The sequence below is a fragment of the Microcebus murinus genome, chromosome 18, assembly GCF_040939455.1.
Source record: "Microcebus murinus isolate Inina chromosome 18, M.murinus_Inina_mat1.0, whole genome shotgun sequence".
Classification (NCBI taxonomy): Eukaryota; Metazoa; Chordata; class Mammalia; order Primates; family Cheirogaleidae; genus Microcebus; species Microcebus murinus.
The window spans coordinates 33,063,764-33,085,843 of NC_134121.1; the positions used below are offsets into that span (position 1 = coordinate 33,063,764).

Sequence of the window (22,080 nt, forward strand, 5' to 3'; positions counted from 1 at the left end):
TTCTTTCTTTCATAAACCTGGCATTAACCCAGAGGGAGTCAGTGTTATAGTATGAAGAGTAGAAACAGAAAAAGCCAAATGGAGTCTTGTTCTACCCAGCTTAACTCTCATAGAATGCAGAGAGAAAGAGAAAGTAGATTCTTGAGAAAATCCTGGAGTTAACCATTTTCATGGTGACTTGGTTCCTTAGACCGTATTTCCCAAAGTGTGTTCTTTGTACAAAGTAATTCCTCAGAAGCCTGGACGATACCGTTTGAAAAGGGATTCCATGATGAAGTAAGTTTGGAATGTAGGGTTTGCCCAAGTTCAAGAGGTTTCTTTGCTGGACTTCCCAGGGCCATTGTGAATCTCCAAGAAAAGAATGTAGCGTGACATATGAAAACTTTCTCTTGGCTAATGGAGCACACTTGGCAAAACTCTTTCACAGATCAGTATGAATTCCAGTAAGCTAAATAAATGTTAGTTGTTAAAGGATGGAAAATGAATACAGGATATTATAGTCCTAGGCTTAGGTTACTTAATTTGGATTTTTAGCCTAAGAAAAATTAACTTTCATGTGAAGATTAGGAGAAAATATATAGAAAATACAAGAGCCTCTCTAGACAAATTCTTAGAACTAATGAGAAAGTCTATCACAGTTTCTGACTATAAGATGCTTGCCAAAAAAAAAAAATTGCTTTCCTATATATTAATAGCAAACAATTTAGAAGATTTAAATTTAAAAATACCATTTATCATAGGACCAGGATCTATAAAGTATCTGGAAATAAGTATAATAAAATATGGTGAAAACATTTATGGAGAAAACTTACAGCCTTTATTTAAAGACATAAAGGAATTCTTGAGCAAATGCAGACATTGTATACCATGTTTATGGATGGAGAGACTCAATGTGGTAAAGATGTAATTGTTTCCATCGTCCACTTCCTTTTCTTCCTGATTAAGACTTACCATTGTTCTCATCCTTGAGTTCTTGATTCTTGTAATATCCAAAAACTTGCTTCTTGTAATGTCCAAAAACAAAGAGGGTATCAGTGCTTTCACTTTCAGAAGCAAGCCTCTAGTGAGATACATTTTAGAGCTCCATCTAAAGATCACCCCCAAATAACCTAGTGTTTGTAAAGTTTCCAGTAAAGTGCAAAAAGCTCTCAGAGCATATTAATGTAATATCAGATTCTGTGGTGGGCTTATGCAATTTATTTGTGTCTTCCAACTACTAGATATCTCTTTGAATGCCTTAGCCTGAAAGGGCTTTTGTTATGCTCAAAATTGCTCAATTAATTTTACTAAATGGAGTTTAGTAGATGTAATGGGAGGTAGCTTCCTGGTTTATAATTCTCCCAGTGGACACATTTGTGCTATTTTTTTTTTTTTTTTTTTTTTTGACAATAGACTCAACCCTGAGTCATGGAGCTTGGCAAGCGATCCAGATGGGTTAGTTATAATGCCTCATTCCTCTGGCCTGTGATTGGTCCAGGTAGTGGACACATAACCTAGGCTTGTGCTGATGAGCTTTTCCCTATGTAGAAAAGAATAAAGCTAACAGGAGGAGAGCAGCAGAAATAAGAGACTGGCGGTTGTTGAGCCCCTGGCTCCAGTTGCTCCTGCATGGTTTGAGTGTAAGAGCCAGTAAAGGACCCCCACTTTTCTTTTTGCTTAAATTAGTTCAGTATGGCTTTCTCTCTCTTGCAACCAAAGAATCCTTCCAATAAGTAAGTAGGTGGAAGCTTCCATGCCTGGATTTCCCAGGAGTCTACACAGGCTACATAGTAATATAGTTGGAGTCCAGGGAAGCAGAACCACTACAAATTATGGGATAAGGAATTTGTTATAGGAGGAGACCTTCACATTTGTGGGCCGAGCCAGGGAAGTGAAGGTCCAGGAGGAAAGTTGGGGATTAGAGACGAAGTTACTCTTTGGTCAGTCTGAGGAGCTAAGCACATCCAGCCACCAAAATGGGATGGTAGAGGCCAGGCTCATCGGAGGTCAGTTGGAAGCCATCCCTCTTGTCACTTCTGCCTTTGAGGGTCACTGCCAAGGATCTGGCAGTGAGTAAAGAGCCACTCTTGGTCAATAGAGTCAACAGTTGGTGAGAAGAGGAGGATCAGGAGTGGAGGAAGGGGTAATGACTGCTACTTCACCTCTACCTTCCAAATTACATGCAAATGCCTCTTTTGGCCACCTCCTACCTGGAACCATACAGAGAATGGGATTCTGGGAAATGTAGATCCCAATTTATTCAAATTGCCTTAATCCAGACAGACACACAGTAAGGGCCTCACAGACAGTTTCCCCAGAAGAGGAGAACCCAATGCTCCATCATTTGACTTGTCCAGGAGTTCTGCGGCCATCTGACCCTATGCAGCCAGGCTTCTTAATGGGAAAAATTTTCACACTCTTCCTGGTTCCTAGCCTTATAGCCCTCTTCTCTGTGCCTGAGAGCCCTTGATCCCTCTCCTGAACCTGTAGGCTCAGCCCTGCCACAATTTTTAGGACCTATCCTGATTTTAGAAAGAAAGATTAAGGATGTTTAGCCTCATGTGGGTGGGAACACAGCACAAAGTATGGGGTCAGCTTCGATTTCTTGCCCCTGTCCTGATTTGGGTTGACTGGCTTCCACCTGGCTTCTGGAGCCCAAAGTGCCCTTTTGATGATCTGTTGAGTATTTGCTCCAGGCCTTCCAGGACTAAGTTGTTGCCTTGCTCTGTCCCTCCCCATGCCCCACCCAAGTCCTTCCTTTGAACTCCAGCCGGGAGCAATGGCACTGCGACCTCCTGACTTACTTCCCCAGCGTCAGCCCCTGCAAGTCTGATTTCTGATTACAGCCAGTCCATGACATGCTTGAGCCACACTTCTGAGCCACTTGAATCCCTGCATTGTTTGCACAGACGACTCTTGTTCTCCAAAGAGTCACCTGCTTCTCGTGCATAGCCTCACATCACATATTAACCTCCTTTCCAACTTTCACTAAAGTTTAACTCTCCCTTAAGAGCTGTTTTTTTGCCAAATGCAAGCAGCAGCTTCTCCAATGTCTTTTTTTATGTAGAGTCCAAGTGAGCCTGCTCATCCCTTCAAGCCCGGCACAGCCAAGTGCCACATTCAGTTACGTTTCATTTTCTGGCTGAATTTCTCTTCCATGCAATAACAATAAGCAGCAGCTGACTTTCTTTGCCAAAGGCAAAAAACAAAACAAACAAACAAAAAACACCGCGTTGTGGTCACTGTTCTTTTTAATGACCAGAAGGAAGTTTCTGCATGCTGAACCATGACCAAATAACCACAAAGCCACGGTGAGATGGAATCCTGGTCATTCACTTAACTATTCCCGTGTGCTCAGGTGTGTAAGCTGCTTGTCCTAGCAAAATACAAATGACTGCATGCCATGGATCTTTGGGGTCACTCAAGAGTATTTCAAATCGTGACTGAGGCATGCAAGAATGCCAAGAGTGTTAATTTAATACCTAATCTGTTGTTACCCTCTGTCTGCCTCCTGTTATACCACATGACTCCGATGCCTCCTAGTTTACCATACAACTGCTCATCCTCAGCTGCCCATACTGGGCGGCCTCCCAGCACCCCCACCTGTGGACTGGACTGCCTCCCCCAGTGGCTGTGCCAAGTATTGGGTCCCCATCCCTCCCAGTGTGCCTGGGGCTCTGGACCACGTTGGCTAGGATGACCGTCATTTCCAATAGCACATTGAGCACCAGATGTACCGGCTCATGGAAATAATTTTAAATACCTCTGCTTGCTCCAGGGAACTAGATCAAGGATAGATCACAGGTCAAAGGCACCTGTGAGATCTGCTTGGGTCACTAAATCATCTCCTATGAGCCAGGCTAAACTCTAACAAGTCAAGCAAGATCATTATAGCCACATTATAACCATCTAATTAGGTTTTAGTTCAAATTATTGATCCAGTGACACTTACATGAGCTCTACAGTTCATTGGACTCCCTGTGTAATTATCATGCAGAGCTGATTTAAGCCCATTTTATAGAAATTACAATAACACATTTTTATTGTTTTAGGTGATTACAGATTTTTATAATCTTTTCTCTTAAGATGTATTTTTGACTTATTTAATGCTGAGTTCTTGGGTAGAAACACACTGTCTCATTTTAATAGTATTCTTATGGTAAAATGCAATATATTTATTTTTTTCATTCAGGGAACATATGTATTTGTTGTTGTTGTTGTTAGAGACGGGGTCTCTCTCTGTTGCTCAGGCTGGAGTACAGTGGCATGATCATAGCTCACAGTAATCTTGAACTCCTGAGTTCAAATAATCCTCCTGCCTCAGCCTCTCAAGTGGCTGAGAGGTGTGTGCCACCATGCCCAGCTAATTAAAAAAAAAACAAAAAACTTTTGTAGAGATGGGGTCTCACTGTGTTGCCCAGGCTGGTCTTGAACTACTGGCTTCAAGAGATCCTCCCACCTCGGCCTCCCAAAGTGCTGGGATTATGGTGCAAGCTACTGCACCTGGCTTCATTCAATGACTATTTTAACATTTAAATGATCCACTCTACCACTAAAGCATGTCATGAGAGTTCTGACCTGGGCACTGAGGTTGAGCATTTATTTGGTAGAAGATAGTAGGAAGAGTTTGGCCTAACACTGGGTGGAATAAATACAATCTTTGGAAGAAAAGCTCTGTTCTAGGTTCCTCCTTTCTTAGTCCATTTTCTGCTGCTTATTAACAGAATACCTGAAACTGGGCAACTTATAAAGATAAGAAATTTATTTCTTACAGTTCTGGAGGCTGAGAAGTCCCAGGTTGAGGGGTTGCACTGGTGAGGGCCTTCTTGCTGGGGGGGGGACTTTTCTGCAGATTCTCGAGGTGGTGCAGGGCATCACATGGTGACAGGACTGAGCATGCTAACCTCCTAGCTCAGGTCTCTCCTCCTCTTCTTATAAAGCCGCCAGTTCCACTCTGGTAATAACCCATTAATCCATTAATCCCTGAATGGATTAATCCATTCATGAGAGCAAAGCCCCCATGACCCAGTCACCTCTCAAATGTACTACCTCTCAATACTGCCACATCGGAGATGAAATTTCAACATGAGTTTGAGAGGGGACAAATATTCAAACCACAGGATTCCCTAAGACTCGACACCTTCTGCTTTCCATAGTTTTCCTCCTATGAAGTTTCAGCTCATTCTTTTCTCTGACTCTGGACACAACAGAGTCATTCTCCCTTTCTCTGGCCCCACTTTGACTAGAGGCCCTGGCATCCTTGCTCTGAGCCTCAGCCCCTCCTAAGGACTTGTGATAGGCCAAATAAAGGCCCCTTAAATATGTGCACACCGGAATCCCCAGAACCTGTGAAAAAGCTACCTTACATGGTACAGGGGATTTTGCAAGTGTCATCAGGTTAAGGATCTTGAGATGGGCCGGGCGCGGTGGCTCAAGCCTGTAATCCTAGCACTCTGGGAGGCCGAGGCGGGTGGATTGCTCGAGGTCAGGAGTTCAAAACCAGCCTGAGCAACAGCGAGACCCCGTCTCTACTATAAATAGAAAGAAATTAATTGGCCAACTAATATATATAGAAAAAATTAGCCGGGCATGGTGACACATGCCTGTAGTCCCAGCTACTTGGGAGGCTAAGGCAGAAGGATTGCTTGAGCCCAGGAGTTTGAAGTTGCTGTGAGCTAGGCTGATGCCATGGCACTCACTCTAGCCTGGGCAACTAAGCGAGACTCTGTCTCAAAAAAAAAAAAAAAGGATCTTGAGATGGGTTGCTCTGGACTATCTGGGTGGGCCCAGTGTTATCACATAGGTCCTTCTAAGAGGGATGCAGGAGGGTCAGAGGCAGAGAAGGAGACATGACTATGGAAGGAGAAGCCAGAGTGATGCAAGGCCATGAGCTGAGGAATGTGAGAAGCCTCTAGAAGCAGTTTCTCCAGAAGGAAGGCAGCCTCATTGACATCTTGATTTTAGCCCCGTGAGAACCATTTGGGACTTCTCATATTTAGAACTGTAAGAGAATAAAATTGTGTTGTTTTATGCCACTCTGTTTGGGCTGATTGTTATAGCAGCAATGGGAAGCTAATACAGCATCCCAGCCAGCACTGACTAGAAGGTAGAGACAGAGGGGTTATCTAGAGCTGGGCTGCCCTATATGGCAGCCACTAGCCACATGTAGCCACTGAGCAGTTGCAATGGGGCTGATCTGAATTGAGATGTGCTGTTAGTATAACATACACAGCAGATTTTAAAGACTTAGTTGACATGTTGGAGACATGGGCTTAATAACATATTATTCAAATGACTTTCATTTGTTTATTTTTACATATTTAAATGTGACCACTAGAAAGTTTTTGATTATACATGTAACTTGCATTATATTAATATTTCTAGGTTCTTTCAGTTCCCTGTAGGCTTTCTGGTGCCAGTTCTTAATAGATCTCTAGTTTGGAAGTTCAAAGCAGGATGATCCTGACCCGGGTGAGGCCTATTGCCCGGCCAGGTCCTCTGAATGAACCAGATACTTCTCTGTGCGAACGAGGGGTGAGGGAGGGGACGGGATGGCAGAACTTCACCTTTGGCTGCCTCTTCGCGATATCTGGATTTCCTTGGCTTCTCTATCGAGCCCTGGAATAATGCTCAGTGCACTGACGCTTGCTGTTTAGGACTCCCCTCCGTTACCGGGTTACCCTACCCTCAGCCCAGCTTGCAGACTTACAATACTTCCTCCACCTCCTCGAGGGCTGGAATTTGTCTTGTGTGTCATTGCTGTGTCCCAGGAGCTTACAGCATTGTCTTACGTAGTAAGCCCTCGATGCACTTTTCTTGAATGAATAAATGAAACAACTGCAAGGAAAAAAAAAAATATTTCTATTGATCAGTGCTGCTATAGAGATTGGATGAATCTCACTACTGCAGCTTCTGATGCCACCACGAAAGCCTGCTCAGGCCTTCTGCTTCCAGCTCACCTGCCTCTGTTCCTGTTGTGTATTCCCTGACACTGCCAGAAGAAGACGCTACCCTGAGCTGCCCCGAACCTGTCTGGCTTTGGCCTTCATACCCTCCCTTAGGTTTTCCAAACTTGAGTCTTTAGGGTTGGGGGCCATCTTCAAGATAAAACACCTAATCGGGCATGGGCTTTGGAGCAATCTGTGCAAATGAGGGACCTTGAAGCTTAAACTTCATTAGCCTCCCGGTAAATCTGCCTCTGCCCTGCCTCCCGACTCTCACCGAGGACGGCTCCCTCCCCCCCACTCTCTACTTTGCCAGGGATCACACCCTCCAGAGATTTCTCATGAGTTTTTAAGACAAGACGAGAAGTGACCAGTGCCCTTAACCCAGGCGAGCAGGGCCCCCAAGCTTTGGAGGACCCCACATATAACAAACACAACAGATTTGGATATTAAGGAATGTACCAGTGCCTGCCACTTGCTTGGCAGTTAGTGACAACACAGCACAATCCACATACCCTACACATCTGTTCTCATGATGTACACTGTTTTGGGTCCCAAGAAAGTGTTTTTCACAGCCGGGCGCGGTGGCTCACACCTGTAATCCTAGCACTCTGGGAGGCCGAGGCGGGCGGATTGCTCGAGGTCAGGAGTTTGAAACCAGCCTGAGCAAGAGTGAGACCCCCGTCTGTACTATAAATACAAAGAAATTAATTGGCCAACTAATATATATATAGAAAAATTAGCCGGGCATGGTGGCGCATGCCTGTAGTCCCAGCTACTCAGGAGGCTGAGGCAGAGGATTGCTTGAGCCCAGGAGTTTGAGGTTGCTGTGAGCTAGGCTGATACCACAGCACTCTAGCCCAGGCAACACAGTGAGACTCTGTCTCAAAAAAAAAAAAAAAAGTGTATTTCTGCATTTCTAGCCCTATACCCTTGAAACAAAATAGGGAATGAGTCAGAATGTCATGAATATTTGTAAGCTGTGCTGCTGCTAACATAGAGCTAGACACTGCTTCAGAGCAGGGGGAGGAGCAGACACTTAATAAAAAAAGACAAATTCATTAACTTGTCAAATCCTTCCTCAGCACAAATGCAATAGATTCTTGCATAACAAGGTACCATTTGTCAGTGATGCATGGTTCTGGTATTTGCAACAGTTGCAAATGACAGCTGAATATTTTGTAACACTAAATAATTCATATTTCTCTTAAATTTGTATATATACAGGTCTAGAGGCAACATCCGTGAAACATGATATGAATTGACAACTAGATGGACAAACACAATGGCAATGGGTGCACATCGAATGCTAGAATTATGAATTTTAAGAAAAACATTAATAAGATAATTTAAATTTTCAGAAATTTAAATATAAATTCAGCTTTATTGAACTAATTTTGAAAATGAGTATAAGTCAAGATCATCTTGAGATAGAAAATACAGAAGGGAAGCTTTAAGGTGAAAAAACCCGAAAGAAAAGGAAATAGGAAGCAGCCTGCTTAAATTTCACTGGAAACAATGAAAGTGAACAGACCTTGGCTAAACATGACTCATAAAATTCATAGACAGAACTTTTACAAATTCTTTATAAAATAAAGATTTAATTACTAATCATATGAAAATGACCAAAGTACATCTTCAAACCCGTAACTTGAAAAGATCAGATGAAATCCCTGCAGCTTCATATTTTTCACTAAATGAAGATTTAATCATGGATTGAAACAACGAGAATAAGAAAAGAATTATTTGTAACAAATTCATAACTCAAAAATTTAATCGCAACTCTAGCATGTCCACAAGCATATGAAGAAAATTATATTTATAAAAGCTGCAATTGAATGTGAAAATCAAAAACCTCTGGAGCTTTACTGTGCTTATTGTGATCCTGAAAAATGGCTATCACATGCTTCTGACAGTATAAATATGTTTCCAGCAAAATGCAATTCAATTTAAATTAATAGTTACAATTTTCCATTGCATGAACATGGCAGAAAATTTCGTATTTAATTTTACACCAAAATTATTTTAGATGGAGAAAGAAATTGTACAAACAGCTTTTATATACATTTTTATATCTTAACTGCAAAGCATTTTGTTTCTATGACAGTTTTACAGCCGATCTTCAAGATCAGCTTTGGCCAGTTAAGGCATTTATGTCTGGCCAGGTGTGGCTCAGACTTATAATCCTAGCTCTTTGAGAGGCCAAAGCAGGAGGATCACTTGAGGCCAGGAGTTCGATGCCAGCCTGAGTAACAAAATGAGACCCTCCCCCATCCCTACCACCCACCTCTATGAAAAAAATAATTTTCAAAAGGTATTTCTATCTGAAAACACTAATGTTCTTGATTATTTTTAAAAAGTGAAACATTTCAACCTGAAAAAGGTGATTGCAATAACAAAAAAATGAAACATCACCTGTATTTTAAAAAATACTTGCATATGTAATTACTAAAATTAATTTTTAAAAAGACTGAATAAACAGAAAAAACAAAAATAGTACTGAACAAAGACAAATGATGTTCTTATATGATGTGTGATGTTCTTGTAAAATAATAATAGTATCCAACATTTAATCAAGCATAATGGTTCCTGTGGCAATGACAGCTTAGTATTTATAGAAAATAATGGAAATTTTCTAGGTTTCATAGAAATTATGTGATGCAAAAATGCTTAATATGTAATACAGGGTTTTAAGAAAATGCCCTAAAAGATCACCATATAGAATGGAGAACTCAAAATTAGGTTAATACTTTATTGGGTTTTAAAGTAAGAGAAGAAATCATACACAACATATTTAGAAGTAAATCTTGGTTACCCAACTAGATTGTATTATGTACATGAAAAACAAGTATTACATAGTATACATATTGAGGAACTACCAGAAGGGAAGAAAACAAGGAAATTGAAATTATTTCATTGGTTTTACATTTGCATTCAGTTATCTTTCCTATTTTTCTGGCTTTCAATCATGTAAAAACCGTAGCTTTATAAATTTTTTTTATTTTGCTGTCATGAAAATATTGTTATTAGGTGCTTTTTTTTTTTTTTTTTTTGAGAGAGGGTTTTGCTCTGTTGCCCAGGCTAAAGTGCAGTAGTGTCATCATAGCTAACTGCAACCTCAAACTCCTGGGCTCAGTGATCCTCCTGCCTCAGCCTCCCAAGTGGCTGCGACTGTAGTTTGTGCACCAACCATGCCTGGCTAATTTTTCTTTTTTGTGTGTGTGGAGATGGGGGTCTCACTTTTGCTCAGGTTGGTCTGGAACTCCTGACCTCAAGCAATCCTTCCACCTCGGCCTCCTAGGGTGCTAGGATTACAGGCGTGAGTCACTGCACCCGGCCAAGATATGTTAATTAATTGGATTGTGGCAATCATTACATAATGTACATGTACATCAAATCATGTTGTACACATTGAATATATACAGTTTTTTTGAATATATACAATCTTTTGAATATATACAATTTTTATTTGCCAATTAAGTGAAAAAAGTTGACTGCTGCAAGCTCAAGAGACTAAAAGAAAAAACAAAATGGACTTTGTATCACAGACTCCTTGTTCTCCGTTTATAGTTTTCAGCTCACACTTCTCATCTCTCCCTGCAGAGGCCCGTTGCTGGTCCACAGCCACTTGGGAGCACCCTCGACCTGTTCTTCCACCCGACAGGTGCTTCCACTCCCAGCCAGCCAGGGGAAACTTTCACTTTCACATCTGAGCAAGAGCCCGGTGGGGTGGGCGGGGACTGGGTGTGTCCTTTCGAACACTTGGCGGGAAAGCTGGTTCCCCGCACTTAGGAAGCACAGGGTTCCAATCTCAACGGAGGCATTTCTTAGCCACTTCAGCGTGTTTGCGAGTGTGGCCAGATCAATGTTCCAAGTCCCCACCGCCCCCACTCTCATCAAATTTGCTGAGGACCTCCCTGCACACCCCACCCTTTGTGACTGAGTCACCCGCTGCAGAACCAGAAGAGGAAGGAGGAGAATTCAGGACAATGACATGCCAAAATGCCACTGCGCTGAGCTAAGACGGAAAGATTGGAGGGCACAGTTGCAGAGTAATACGATTGTGTATTTTTGTCTTTAAAATTCTTTTAGGATTTCCATTTTTTTCAATAACGTGAATAAATAAGAACTTAGAGTCACTTAGAGGAAATCTGAATGTAAAATCCTTCTAGATGGTAATAATTTTCCTCCAGTCATTCACAGTCATCTCAACCAAATCTAATTTCAGTATATTTTTTAAAGCTATTTTCCTTTTTGGAGAAATTCTAAAAGCGGCTAATATGGATCTTTCTTCTTTTCTCCTCATCTTTTAAAAAATTAACAGAGTTTATCTTTTAGAGCAGTTTAAAGTTTACAGAAACATTGAGCAGAAAGTTCCCATATAACCTCTCTCCCCAGGCACATGGTCACTCCTATCACTAATATCCTGCATTAGTCGCTACATTTGTTACAACTGATGAATCAATATTGATGCGTTATTATTCCCTAAGGTCCACAGTTTAAATTGGAGTTCATTCTTTGTGTTGTACAGTTGTATGTGTTTTGACAAATGCCTAATGTCATGTACAGCATCAGCCAGAACAGTGTCACTGCCCCTAAAAGTCCCCTGTGTTCCACCTACTCATCCCTTCTCCTTCCACCCCCATTCCTGGCAACCACTGATCTTTTTACTGTCTCTATAGTTTTACCTTTTCCAGAATGTTGCATAGTTAGAATCATATAATAGGTATAATTTTCAGACTGACTTCTTACATTTAGCAGTATCTCATTTCTTTCTTTCCTTTTTTCCAAATGTTTTTAGTTATTTTATTTTATTTTATTTTGAGACAGAGTCTCACTTTGTTGCCCAGGCTAGAGTGAGTGCCATGGTGTCAGCCTAGCTCACAGCAACCTCAAACTCCTGGGCTCAAACAATCCTCCTGCCTCAGCCTCTTGAGTAGCTGCAACCACAGGTGGACACCACCAGGCCCAGCTAATTTTTTTTTTTTAGAGACGGGGGTCTCCCTATGTTGTGTGGGCTGATATGTTTTCTTCTAAGAGTTCTATAGTGTGAGCTCTTATATCATTTCATCCATAAATATTTTGCTATACATCTCTAAGAGACATAAACTCCTTTAAAAAAATAACCCTAATACCATTATCATACAACATCATTACCAAGAATTCCTCCATATTATCAAATATCAGTGAAGAGTTAGTGTGTAGCCAGGGTACTAGGTAGCAGCCTGTATCTAGGGTTGGGGCTGGGGAGAGGGAGAGAAGTGAGGATCGTGAGCAGGTCAAGTGAACAGTGTCCATCGCTGGCTCTACAGAGCCCAGTAGGTACCTGCCAGCACCCACTGCCTCTCCCATTGCTGGGTGCTGAGTATGTCCCACACCCACCCCAGGGGTGCCAGATTTAGCAAATAAAAATATTGAATGCTCAACTGAATTTGAATATAAGCAATGAATACTTTTTTTCATTGATAAGCAATGAATACTTTTTTAGTATAAGTATGTCCCATGCAATATTTGCCAGCATACTTATGAAAAAAAATTGTTATTTATCCTAAACTCAAATGAAACACGGGTTTAGTACTTTATCCAGCAACCATACCTCCACTGAGAGCAGAAGGATGCTTTTTTTTTTTTTATCTGTAGGCTACGAGCCCAACTTGATGTTTATTCACTCATTTGGTCATGCTGGAAACTGGCAATCTGTGGACTGACTCTAGCCCATAGGCTTACTTTTGTTGTTTTTCTTAGCCTTCACAATATTTTTCTTTCCTTCACAGTATTTAAAACTCAGATTTCACATAAGTCTACATTTTCAGCTTCTTTTAACAGAAATGCCCCTTCAAAGGGTATCTGTGTTCCTGTTCCCCCAACCCCCAGCATTCCTTGTCCCTTAGCCATCTGGTTCTAGAAGCTGCAGAGGGGACCGTGCCCGCTCCATCAACTAAGGCATGGTGCCAACACTCTCCTCTCACAGACTGATGTTCCAGAGCTCAGTTTCCTCCTTAGGAGGGACTCCATGTTTAGGGGAGCACAGGAGCCCTTGCATCAACTCAAGTCCCTGAGGCTTCGACTCCTGAAGGTGAATCAAGTGAGCCCCACCTTTACCAGACAGACCTTCAGTCTCCCTTCCTCTGTTTCTTCTTTTTGGTTGTCTGGTCGGTGCCAACTCCAGCTTGCTTCCTCTGACCGCCGTTTCCTCCTCTTCTCACCTCTGCTGCGTGAGCCAGTGTGTGCTCTGCTCCCTGCTTTCCGAGTCCTGCCGTCCCTCTCATCTCTTCCATCCCTTACATCGACGACTTCCTCCTCCTCTCGATGTCGCTGTGTTTTCTTCTTGCTTCTCCTTCCTCCATCACTGCATGCTCTGTTCTCTGTGTCCGTAGTCCCACCGTCTAAAACGGCTTCCTCAACTTCTTCATCCTCTAGGTTCAAATCCTTCTCATGGTGCTGTTTCTTCTTGCTTTTGCTGCCCGGGTCAGTGGACACTGTGCTCTCTGCCTCCTCTGTCCTGACAGCACCTGTAGCCTCCTTACCTCTTCCTCCGTCACCCAAGACTCCCGTCTTCTCCTCTTCATGGTGCTGCCTCTTCTTTCTCTTCCTTTTCCTGGGGGACTGATCTGTTTGCTCTCTGCTCTTCAATTCCCTAAGCTCACTTGTTCCCGCAGCTTCTTCCTCCTCATTCCTTACAGTCGTTCCCTCTCTCTTATCTGAGACCTTTCGTTCTTGATGTTGCCTTTTCTTCTTCTTGCTTTTCCTGGTGCTCTGTCAGTGTGTTCTGGCTGCTTCTCATCTGCGTTCCTTTCAGGTGCTGTAGCCTCTTGGCTACTCTTTGTGCTTCCTTTTCTTTTTGTTCTTTTTGCGGGGCTTGCTCTCTGACTGTGGTTGAGAGGCCTGAGAGGCCTGGCCTTTGAGATGAGCCAGGAAGGCCTGCTCCTGGGCCTCCAGCCGAGCAAGCCTGGCCTCCATCGTAATCCCAAGACGGCTGCCTTGTGTGCTGTTCGCCCTCACAGGCTTGGAGCAGCATCTCATCCGTCAGAATCTTTGGGGGTTGGGCCTCTGGTTGTCGTCGTCACTGCAGCTCTCCATGTCTTTGTCTGGCTTCCCTCCATCTGGAAGTCAGGGTAGCCATCTTCGCAAACTTCTGATACAGCAAGTTGGGCTTGGGAGGATTACGTTTCGACAGGTGGTCTCTGTAGAAAGGCGCCTTATCTGCCCTCCATCCTGTCCAGTCTCCACTACCAAGTTGGCTGCAGTCTTGGTGAAGAGCTCGTTCCACCCGTGGTTTGTGAACTCCTTGGCAGGGTCGTGTCCCACCCCATGAGCGTCCTGCTTCAGTGTCACCCTGAGGGCCTGGGTGATGTCATTCTCCTTCCGGCCCAGGCCTTTGCCTTGAGTCCATCCATGCTTTAGTAGCTGCTCCTCAGCAAACTTCATCCCATGACTCTTGACCTCTAGGGTGACACTCATGGTGAGAAAAAAGTGCCTGTCCTCAAACTCTCACATCATTGCAGGGGCCTCTCCATTGAAACATGTGCCATACCTGACGTGTGTGCTGCCATCTTCCTGGAAAATCACAGAAGGGTGCTTTGCTGGGCCCTAAACACACTCGGTTCCATGTGACCCTGACTCATGCCCAGGAAACCACCCCACCAAGTGCAGGGATAGAACATTGCCATCTACAGGGCTGGTAGTTCAGAAAGCAAAGCTCCACCGTGACCAAACTGGGACTGGGAAAAACCAGCTCAACATCCCCCAAATAATTAGGACGCTGTTGGAAATCTCCTCCTCCTGGTCCTTCTCCCCACCATGGACAGGGACTGGCTTCTGCCTCCCTCTCATGTATTTCCTTCCAGCTGGTCTGGCTTCATGGTCCCAAACAGAGTTCAATGTCAAATTCCTCTCTGCTGTCTGCTGTTTTGACAGGTTTTGAAAGGGAATCCATTAAAGCCTAATGAATTGGAGGCAAGCTGGGAGCAAGCATGCCCTGGCACTTTTGTACAATCTTTTGCTTTATAAAGACCTGAGTGGCTTTTATTACAATGGGAATTAGGTTTCATTCTTCAGCAGTCCTGTGCAGGAATAGAAAAAACTCCACCAACTTGCTGGGACATGTTGTATCAAATGGCAAGATAACCTCACCAAACACTGTCTTCCTCAGAAGTTATTTTGGGTGTAACACATGTTAAGGACATGGTGGAAAGCCAGACTGAGTTCATCTGTGCGGGGAGGTTTGCTGGAGGCATGAAGACCTTGTATCCACTGTGTCTCTGAATAAGACTTTCCCTGCCCCCACGGGTGCAGCCGAATGGCTTCCTACTCAACACAATGGTCCTTATTGCTATTTTGTTTGTGAGGTGTGTCATACATACATGCAGAGGAGTGAATAAAATAAATATATATGTGCAGTTTAATGTGTCATTATAAATTTTTTTTCTTGAGACAGAGTCTCAGTCTGTTGCCCGGGCTAGAGTGCCATGGCGTCAGCCTAGCTCACAGCAACCTCAGACTCCTGGGCTCAAGTGGTCCTCCTGCCTCAGCCTCCCAAGTAGCTGGGACTACAGGCATGTGCCACCATGCCTGGCTAATTCTTTCTGTTTTCAGTTGTTTGGTTAATTTTTTTCTATTTTTAGTAGAGACAGGGTCTCCTTCTTGCTCAGGCTGGTCTTGAACTCCTGAGCTCAAACGATCCACCTGCCTCGGCCTCCCAGAGTGCTAGGATTACAGGTGTGAGCCACTGCACCTGGCCTTGTCATTATAAGTTAACACCTGTACAACTACCACTAGGTCTAGAATAGTACTCAGCCCCCAGGAGCTCCCATGCGCCCTCATTACACCCCCTCCCCCCACCTGCCCCCAGGTGGCCACTGTCCTAACCTGTGGAATCATTTTCTCCCTGCTTTCTTCTTCAGTGATCCTGCTATGTGTGCCTCGATAAACAAGCACCCACTTTTGAACTTCATATAAATGGAATGGTATGTATTCTTTGTGACTTGCTTTTTCCTCACAATTGTTCTCAGACAAGGAGTGAAAAATGCACCTTTGGTGCCCAGTGATGTTTTCAGAAATGGTGGGTTCTGGAGTCTGCTGTCTTCACAAAAATTACTGGCCTCAAAGTCACACTGACCCCCAGCTTAGGCCTCCTAGCTCAGCCACTTGCTACCTGTGTGGCATCTCCTCCTCCTTTGTAAGATTGGAACAAATTATATCTTTGGACATGGGCACCTCAACAGTAGGAAGTGTTCCGTATCTGTCATTCTGTCCTCAACAGCTCACAGTGCCTGGTGCCTCCTGAATCTTGAGTGAATAAAGGAGTCATGATGAGATAGCACGTGAGGACATAAAGCCACATCCGACTCATAGCAACTGTCCAATACATGGGAATTATCATTGTTGCCACCAGTGCTATTAAATACAGCAGGCAGACTAAGATGGCCACCAACGATTCCCACCTCCTGGTATTCTTGTATTTGTACATCCCTTGAATGTACACTGGATATACTGACTCACTTCTAAGAAAGACAGTGCAGCAAAAGGGATGAAATGTCACTTCCAAGATTATAAAAAACTGTGGCTTCCATCTTGGGTCCTCTTTCTCATTGTCACTTGGACTGCTCACTCTGGAGGAAGCCAGACACCATGCCGTGAGAGAGCCCCATGGAGAGGCTCATGGGATGAGGGGTCAAGGCCTGCCAACAACCATGTGTGACCTTGAACATGGATTCTCTATCCAGTTGAGCCTTCAGATGAGACTGTTGCCCCAGGTGACAGCTTGACTGCAACCTCATGCAAGACCTTCAGCCAGAGGCACGCAGCTAGGCCAGGTGACCCACAGAAACTGTGAGTCAACAGACGTTGGTTGTTTTAAGCTGCTACATTTTGTGAGCAATTTGTTACACAGCAATAACTAACTAATACATTGCCTTTTCTTGGGTGAAGAGCACTGGCAATTTTTGAGCATGTGGCAGACATGGAGATGCACTGTTCAGATCTCCGTTTAAGGATGGACTCACTGCCCAGCTGCAAGGAGTTCAGTTAACTGACAGCCTTCAGGGTCCAGCTCAGCTTTTGAGCTGAGATCCTAGTTTTCTCGGGCTTTCTCCCTAGCCAATGGCTAACCAAGGTGGTGGTAGGAGGGCCTCACCATCCCTGCCCAACACTGGACCCAGGGCTCCCTGCTGGGCCGGCAGAGACTTTGACAGGTCTGCACTGGGGTCCTCTCCTTCTGTGGGTGTCGTTCCCCAGTAAGCCTTTCTCCTTTCCAACCCCATCTCAGCCTCGGCTTCCTAGAAAGAATCCATTCTGTAACCCAAGACAACAGCTACTTCATAGAAGCTTAAGCTTTCTAGGCAGCCCAGACCTGGGTTCAAATGCAGACTCTTGTTTGATCTGTGACCTGGGCAAGCTACTTAACTTTTCTGAGCCTTGTTTTTCTCACCTGTAAGATGGGTGACAAATAATATGGGAGCTGAAATGGGATACTTATAGTGTATAACAGAATGCCCAGCACCTAGTAAGTACCAGATGAAGGATAACTACTGTCTCTCGACAGACTACATGCTAATGAGTTCCTCTACCTTATTGGAAATTAGTTCAATGCATTGCCTGTTATAGCTAAAATAGACCTTTGACATTTATAAGGGTTATAATCATGAACTTTATGAAACCCCAAACTGCTAAATACTACCATAGCACGTATTGTCACCTATAAAATGAAATAAAGTACAACTCAAAATTATACATGACTCTTTTAGGTCCTTAACAGCTCTGTACATAAGGAACTAAAATTCTATAAAGCTGTTAAAACTAAGTATGGCTGGAGTAATGCCAAAGCAATTTGGGGAATTGCTTCTCTTGTTTGCATTGGACTTTATCACATCAGAGGGCTGAACCACCTCTGAATGTCACCTTTTTAATAAACTCAGACATCTGAAATTTAACAGGTCCAAACCTGTTCCTCCCATAATCTGCCTCACCCTGATAGAGGATTTCAAACCAGAAAATGGGAACCCATCTGTGTTACAGCCCTCTCATTCCCCAGCTCCAATCCAACATCGTGTCTTATCTATTTGTTCTTCCTTCAAACTTCCCTAAATCCACCACACTTTTCCTTCTCCACTGGTACTACCCCAGCTTCTCCTCTTTCAAGAGGCCCCTAACTTGTCCTCCGGTAGTCCATTCTCCACACTGTCACCAGAGAGTTGTTGTTGTTGTGAGGTTTTTTTGTTTGTTTGTTTTTGAGACAGTCTTGCTCTGTCACCCAGGCTAGAGTCCCATGGTCAGCCCAGCTCACAGCAACCTCCTGCTCCTGTGATTCTCCAGCCTCAGCCTCCTGAGTGAGTAGCTGGGACTACAGGCACACACCACCATGCCTGGCTAATTTTTTCTATTTTTAGTAGAGACAGAGTCTCACTCTTGCTCAGACTGGTCTTGAACTCCTGAGCTCAGGCCATCCTCCCACCTCTACCTCCCAGATTGCTAGGGTTACAGGCAAGAGCCACAGTACCTGGACACCAGAGAGCTCTTTTTAAAATGCAAATGAGCATGAACTTCCACAATTACCCCAGGCATTTAGAATAAAGGCCGAACTCCTTATCAAGACACCTGAGGCTCTATACAAGCTGCCCCCCACAACCCCTCTCCACAATCTGACCACCCTCTGGTTCAAAGATTCACTAGAAGGGCTGAGAACTCAGAAAATCAGTTACACTCAGTTCAGTTCACTGCAGTGAACGAATACAGATTACAATCAGCAAAGGCCAAAGGCACGTGGGGCATAGTCCAGAAGAGACCAGAGCCACGTGTCTAGTACAGACAGTGCTTAATTCTCCCAGCAATGGGGGGTGACAGTACGTAAGGAGTATGGCCAACCAGGAAGGCTCATCTGAGTCTTTCCTGTGTGAGGGCTGGTCACTCAATGTCCAGCTCCTCTGCAGCTCAAACTGATTCAGCCTGGCCCGGGGGCCCCACCATAAATCACGCTATTGGCGTCAATTCTCCCCAAGGCCCCAGATACACAAAGACGCTCTTATTGGGCAGTGCATTGCAGGGCTTAGAGATTATCTCTGGAATGGCACCTACCAAGGGCCAGACTTCTCTTTGAAGTGTGCAAAGTTTAAACACCAAAGACCTGCCAAGTTCACCCTTTACTGAACACAAAGGACAAATACACACAAAAAATTTACTCAGCTACAATTGAAAATAAGAGCTTAAAATTAGTTTTTCTTTAAATTCTCCAGACTAAATGCTGAAGCAAAAAATTTTTTAACCCACTGATGAGGGGAAACAGTAAAAATTATATTCTTCTCTCCCTTCTTCCTGCAATCCAGCAAACTCAAAAGGTTCAGAGGATGTTTTATACATACAAAAAAATATATGTATAAATATATATACATACATGTGTTCATATATAAATATATACATATAGGCCCGGAGCGGTGGCTCACGTCTGTAATCCTAGCACTCTGGGAGGCCGAGGCAGGTGGATTGCTTGAGATTAGGAGTTCGAAACCAGCCTGAGCAAGAGCAAGACCCCGTCTCTACTATAAATAGAAAGAAATTAATTGGCCAACTAATACGTATATAGAAAAAATTAGCCGGGCATGGTGGCACATGCCTATAGTCCCAGCTACTCGGGAGGCTGAGGCAGTAGGATCGCTTGAGCCCAGGAGTTTGAGGTTGCTGTGAGCTAGGCTGACGCCACGGCACTCACTCTAGCCTGGGCAATACAGTGAGACTCTGTCTCAAAATAAAATAAAATAATAAATATATACATATATTTATATGTATATATGAAACACTTTAATGACATGTACTATGTATTATTTTGTGCTCTGTTCTCACCTAGATGACCTATGTACTCTTCTCTAACATCATCTTAAATGCCGGCTTAATATGCTATTGTCATAAGAAAATACCACTATTTGTTTAACTGATCCCATTTTATTAGACCTTAACTTATTTCCAGTTGTTTGCTGTAATAGGTAACACTTTAACAAACATCCTTGTAATTATAGTGGTGGTGGTATGTCCAGAGCTGTTATGGCTGAGAGAGAAATTCCCAAGTGATAGTGTCCTGGCCCCCCTTGTGTGTGGCGGGGAGAGCTCCCCTCAGGCTGAGTCTCACTCAGGGCGGCTGACACGTGTTTGTGGCCCCACAACGGGGGGCTGGGCACCGTGACTGCCTGCTCCATCCTCCAGTGGAAGGTGCCCCTCTCTGGAGAACCCGAAGGCTCAGGGTCCTCCTCCTTTGCCTGTGTTGTCCCTCCCACCTCCTAGCCCACGTCTTCCCCCACCTTGGAGGTGCAGGAAGAGGTCTAGACCCTTCCTGTCTCTCAGTCCAGCAACTGCTTTTACTGAGTGCTAAGGAGAGAGGAAAGCAAACCGAACCTTAGCGTGCAGTGAATGAGCAAGAGGCGGAGAGGACTGCATCAGAAATACGCACTGTGACATTTGGAGCCATGATCTGCCTCAAAACTAAAGCATCTGCTGCACCTTCAGTATTCCCTTAAGGTAAACTCTCATTCGTTTTTTTTTTTTTTTTTTTTTTTTTTAAGACAGAGTCTCACTTTGTTGCCCAGGCTAGAGTGAGTGCCGTGGCGTCAGCCTGGCTCACAGCAACCTCAATCTCCGGGGCTCAGCGATCCTACTGCCTCAGCCTCCCGAGTAGCTGGGACTACAGGCATGCGCCACCATGCCCGGCTAATTTTTTTTGTATATATATTTTTAGTTGGTCAATTAATTTCTTTCTATTTTTGGTAGAGACGGGGTCTCGCTCAGGCTGGTTTCGAACTCCTGACCTTGAGCAATCCGCCGCCTCGGCCTCCCAAAGTGCTAGGATTACAGGCGTGAGCCACCGCGCCCGGCCTCTCATTCGTTTTATAAGCACTTTGCGTTAGGCATTGTTGCAAGTGCTTTGCAAATATTAACTCGTTTAATTTTCCCAGTATCCTCAGGGGTTAGGGGCTGTTATTACCCCTACATTACAGGTGAGGAGGCTGAGGCGCTAGGACATCAAGCCAGTAATTGGCCCCAGGTCCTGCAGCTGTAATTGGCGGAGATGGCATTCCGACCCAGGCTGCCCGCCTCTCCTCCGCTCTGCGGCCTCTCACAGGGGGGAAGTCGCAAAGAATGCGTACATTTCGAGGGGTGCAACACACACACATGCCCGGTGGCCCTCCTGAAGCCTGCTGTCAAATTTAAGCCTCTGCCGGCAGTGTATTGGTTCAGTAGCCACTGGCTGAGTGCTTACTGTGAGCCAGATGCTGGGGCCGCGTGGACGAGCCGGACACAGCCTGTGACATGGACAAGCTCCGCGCCCGGCCACACGCGCTGCGGCCCGGACAAGGCGGGTGCCCGGGCGGCAGTCGGAACCGTATCCATCCAACTGTGGGGTTGGAAAAGACTTCCTGGAGAGAGACTTATGAACTAAGACTTGGACTGATGAGGAAGCGTCAGCCAGGGAGGGTGGATGGCAGAAATGTATTCCAAATAACAGGGTCACATTATGGCTTTTGAGAGACCGACTCACTTTCACTTATGTGGGCCCCTCCTTCCATTAAAAAAATGTGTTAAAATTTAGTGTTTATGGCTATGTTGGGGTGGGCATATATTTTGCTATTGTGTATTAAAACACTTTCTTTGATTTAAAAGTCTGTTTTTTTTTTTCTTTCTGATTTTAAAGAAATGAAAACACGTTCATGGGTCCCTAAAAGTATTATGGTCCCTAAGCACTGCGCCTGCTGAGCCTAAGGGAGAAGTCAGACTTCTTCCCCGGAGGGGGCAGGTCCAGGTCATAAAGACCTTTGTCAGCCACAGGAAGGGGTTTAGACGTGAGCCCTGAAAGTGCTAGGGAGCTTCATATGGGTTGTAAGGAGAGCAACGTGAATGGATTCAGTTCAGAAAGATCCTGGTAGCTTCAGAGTGGAGCACGGCTGGGAGGGCAGGCTGGAGGCAGAGCCATGGGCTCTGAGCATGTGGGGGGGTCCAGGGGAGATCTGGGGGCACATGCAACCAAGCCAGGAGCCCCCGGAAGGGGCAGACAAACTCAGAGACTAACGGGGTAAAATCAATAGGACTTGGTGATTGATCGAATGCAGGGGTGAGGGGAGGGGACATCCGAGGAGATCCCCAGGTTTGTGACTTGGACGCCTGAGCAGAGCCATTT

The 22,080-nt window shown here is 44.4% G+C and overlaps 1 pseudogene; it reads right to left on the reverse strand.

Annotated features, from left to right (window-relative positions):
- Window positions 1-12,542: 12,542 nt before the first annotated feature.
- Window positions 12,543-14,453, reverse strand: LOC105864795 (G patch domain-containing protein 4 pseudogene; annotated as a pseudogene).
- Window positions 14,454-22,080: the final 7,627 nt, after the last annotated feature.